This window comes from Arachis duranensis, chromosome 2 (assembly GCF_000817695.3).
Source record: "Arachis duranensis cultivar V14167 chromosome 2, aradu.V14167.gnm2.J7QH, whole genome shotgun sequence".
Classification (NCBI taxonomy): domain Eukaryota; kingdom Viridiplantae; phylum Streptophyta; class Magnoliopsida; order Fabales; family Fabaceae; genus Arachis; species Arachis duranensis.
This window is the reverse complement of record NC_029773.3, coordinates 92,055,205-92,060,257: the sequence shown is the minus strand read 5'-3', so window position 1 is coordinate 92,060,257 and position 5,053 is coordinate 92,055,205.

Below are 5,053 nucleotides of genomic sequence, written 5' to 3'. Positions count from 1 at the left end.
GCCTGTGTTTGGGTTATAATATGAAAAATGTTATAGTATACAATTCATGGTTTAGAATTTCTTTTTACCCCTACTTGTACTCATAGATGACATTATTTGATACATATAGTTATTGTTAATATGTTAGTCTTTGATACTTAATATGGATTTTAAAGTATGCGTATATTTTTGGGGTATTTAAATGCAAGATTTATTGTTGGTGAAAAACATATTTATCAATCATGCATGCAAAATTTGGTCATTTTTCTTGTTTTTTTTATTTTTTTTGTAAATATTAAAATCAGGGCCTTAGAGGTGGGTATAGTTTTTATGTCAACAAAAATGTTGTTTGTACACAAAAATCAACAAATTTTTATGTATAAATATATATATGGTTAAACCAATTTGAGTTAGTCTAGTAGTTAGTTCATTAGTTTGTTTAAACAAATGTTGGGGATTCTAATCCCTCCTACTACCTGCAGCAACCTGTCAACAACAAATTCTTAAATCTAACTATATAAATAATTTATTAAATATATTTTGCCACATTGACTTTTTTTTATCGAAGATAGGAGACTCAAACTTGGGATCTCTTAATTGAGTATGAAAAAATTATGCCATTTGAACTATAACTCATTGGCCTGTATTAGATTATCTTGCAAATTGAAATTTTGGACGATGTATTTTAGATATATAAAATATATGTTTAATTGTGAAGTATATATAACGTATGCACAAAATTTTATTGTTGGAACTTAGTTATTCAAAATTTTGGTGACAAAGGTGGTTAAGTAGATAAATAAATTCTGTAATTTTTTATTTTATTTTATACTCCTTAGGTTAAATAACAAAGGTTTGTCCCACTAAGTGGGGTCGGTTATATGAATCAAATGATGTCATTATGCTCTATCATGTATCATGTCTACAGAGAGACCGTTTACATGTAGATCTCATTTGACCATCTCATAGATGGTCTTCTTAGGTCTTCATCTGCTTTTCGCCCTTTGTCCATCTTCCATTTCATCCACCCTCCTGACTAAGTGTTCTTTCCCTTATATCTTCGTTCCTTATTTTATCCAATCGCGTATGACCACTCATCTATCTCAACATCTTCATCTCTGCTACACTCAACTTATGTTCGTGTTCCCCTTTAGCCACCCAACACCCCGTACCATAAAGCATAGTCGGTCTTATAGCGGTGCGATAGAATTTACCTTTAAGTTTTAAAGGCACTTTTTTGTCGTATATAAAACCAGATGCACTCCGCCATTTTGACCAACCTGCTTGGATCATATGATTTACATCATGTTCAATCTTTCCATTATCCTGTATGATTCACCCAAGATACTTAAAACTTTTAACTTTTCGTATGATATTTTCTCCAACCTTCACCTCTATATTAGGATTTTTCCTTCTCAAACTGAACTTACATTCCATATAGTTCATCTTACTACGATTTATGCGCAGACCATACACTTCTAGAGCTTCTCTCCATAACTCCAACTTTTTATTTAGGTCTTCCTTTGACTCTCCCATAAGGACGATATCATCGGCAAAAAGCATGCACTTCCAAGACTAATGTGAAAATGTATGGACTTAAGGATGATTCCTGGTGTAATTCTATACCAATAGAAAATTCCTCTGCCACACCACCTTGAGTCTTCACACTAGTTGTGACCCCATCATACATGTCTTTAATTGCACGAATATATGCAATCCTTACTCTCCTCTTTTCTAAAACCTTCCATAAGACTTCCCTTGGTACTCTATCATACACTTTTTCCAAATCAATAAACACCATATGTATATCACTTTTATTACTACGATACCTCTCCATCATCCTTCTTAATAGGTATATCGCTTCAGTGGTAGATCTGTCTGGCATAAATTCAAATTGGTTCTCTGTTATTTGTGTCTCTTTTCTCAACCTCCGTTCTATCACCCTTTCCCATAACTTCATGGTATGACCCATAAGTTTGATCCCTCTATAATTTCCGCAACTTTGTATATCTCCCTTATTCTTGTAAATAGGTACCAAGGTGCTCTTTCTCCATTCATCAGATATCTTCTTTGACTTTAAAATCTCATTAAAAAGCTTGGTTAACTAGTTGATGCCTTTTTCTCCAAGACCCTTCCAAACCTCAATTGGGATATTATCAGGTCCTACTGCCTTATCATTTTTCATCTGCTTTAGAGCCTCTTTTACCTCGAAGTCTCGAATCCTTTGATAGTACGCAAAGTTTTGATCTTCTTCCCTTGTGCATAACCGACCAAGGCTCGGAAGAGTCTTCTGTCCCTCATTAAATAACTCGTAGAAGTAGCTCTTCCACCTTTCATTAATCTTCTCCTCTTGAGCCAACACCTCTCCATCCTTATCTTTTATGCACTTAATCTGATCCAAATCTCTCGTTCTTCTTTCACGGCTCTTTGCGATTCTATATATACCTTTTTCTCCTTCTTTCGTACCCAAAGACTGATAGAGACCCTCATATGCTCTTGTTATTGCTTCAGTTACAACCACTTTTTCTCTTTCTCAGCCGCCTTATATTTTTTCCAATTATCTACGTTGCGGCATAAAGACCACTCTTTAAAGCACTCATTTTTTATCTTTATCTTTTCTTGTACACTCGCATTCCACCACCAGGACTCCTTGTCTCTTGGTCCTATTCCTTTAGATTCACCAAAACTTTCTTTTGCTGTTCTTCTAATAACTTATGCCATCTCTCTCCACATCTCTTCCGCGCTTCCATTTTCATCCCACTTTACCTCTTCTCCTACCCGTCTTAGGAAGCTTCTTTATTCCTCGCCTTTCATCCGCCACCACCTCGTCCTTGGGTTATTCGTATGATGTCTTTTCTTCAACTTTTGCTCAACGCGAAAATTCATGACGAGCACCCTATGTTGTGTTGTCAAACTTTTTCCCGGGATAATTTTACAATTAATGCAAAATTTTCGGTCGACTCTCCTCAACAAGAAGAAGTCGATTTGAGAGCTTGTCATGCCACTCTTATAGGTTATAAGATGTTCATCTCTCTTTTTAAAACAAGTATTTGCGATGAGAAGATCAAATGTTGAGGAAAAGTCCAAAATAGTTTTACCATCGGCATTGATCACCCCGAAAACCATGGCCTTCGTGAATACTCCCATATCCAGTCACTTCTCTCCCAACATGGCCATTTAAATCTCCTCCTAAGAAAATCTTATCTCCAAAAGGTATGTCTTGAACCAAAGTCTCTAGATCCTCCCAAAACCTTATCTTGTGTTGTTCGTCCGAACCCACTTGGGGTGCATAGGTGCTAATCACATGGAAAACACCTCCCTCCACCACAAGTTTGATAGAGATGATCCGATTGCCCACCCTCTTAACATCCACTACGTCCTTCTTTCACTGTTTATCCACAATTATTCCAACCTCATTCCTATTTTTCACCTTTCCTGTATACCAAAATTTGAAACTGGAAGTATCCAACTCCCTAGCCTTCGCACCAACCCACTTTATTTCTTGTAGACACATAATGTTAATCTTCCTCTTTATTATGGTGTCTACCACCTCCATGGACTTTCCTGTTAGAGTGCCTATGTTCCATGTCCCAAATCTCAACCTTCTGTCGCTTTGACCTTTACCTTTTACTTTGTGAACTAACTTATTTATCCTCATTCGTTTATGAAAACGCGAGAATCCTTACTCATTTAACACTATATCCGGACACCGATACAGCAGCTCTTGCTCATTTGACACCATACTCAAGTTATACAACGCATTGCTTTCGAACAACGACCTAATTTTAGCACAATAATGTCTTTGATTCATGCTCCTTGTTATAAACATAATTTAGTTTACAACTTCTCTAAGAAAATTTCTCTAATGACAGAAGGAATAATAAGCAAGTTGTATGATGGAATCATGGAATTTTGCCAGAATTATTGATGCTAAAAAAATGCCATGATTATTTATTTTCAATAGAAGATTGTTTATTTGACTAAGCTAAAAAGCATGGGATATCAAATTATAAATATCATTGTCCGGTTGTTCACAAAGATAAACTATATATTTAATTATCATTCCAAATTTGTTGGATAACATCATTTACTAAGAGATAATAAATAAATAATTTTCCATCTATTGGGAACTTGTGAAGTTTACTTTCCATCAATTTAATAATTTCTTTTGCTTATGGTCCCAGCAGTCTCTCTCATGTTTGTTTATGAACCATATTTTTTCCAGCGCCTATCTAACACATTTGTATACATATCAAATGTGAGTTGGTAATCAATTGATATCTTCCAAGCCATATCTAAATTTCATTGTGCAAATTAAAATTCAAACATATTATAAACTTTAACAAAATGTTACATAAAATATATACAATTAGAATTTAGATGGTAGTTTTGAGAATTCTTTTTTATAGACATTGCAGGCTTCACACGGTGTGCCACTCTGTCTTATAATAATAATAATAATAAATCTATATAATAAATAACAAATTGGTATCTTGTTATATTATTTGTTAAATCTTTATTGGATACAATAAGAAAATTTTGGGCACTGCCTTAATTGTGATATTATTGGTCAAAGTCACCAAAGAATATAATCTCATACCAATTGCTTCATACATGACACAAGATCCTAGCTTATAACTTATAAGTTAAAGTATCAATATTTTCATCATCATTTGGCTTAAAGAATATTATAAATTCTAGAATGTCCTATCTATCCGAGATTTCATAATGAACAAGTTTTTTTTTTTTTAAAGTTCCATAATGCTTTAAAGTTTAAACATACTCCTAGCTTATGGTGTGTTTGTGAGTTTGATTTTAAAAAAGAAAAAAATAATAAATAAAAAAGTTTATTTTACTTTTTACACCAAAATTTTTTCTTGTGAACTCTAAATCTTAAACACATTCTTAAATATTTCATATGATATTTTCACTTAGGAATATGAGAGTGGGTATGTTATTAAAGGAAGAGCAATTCATGAAATTGAGAATCATTGTCATAAACATTTAATAATATACGTAGTTGATTTTCATGAAATTGATAATTTAACTTTAGGATGATATTTGTACTCATTTT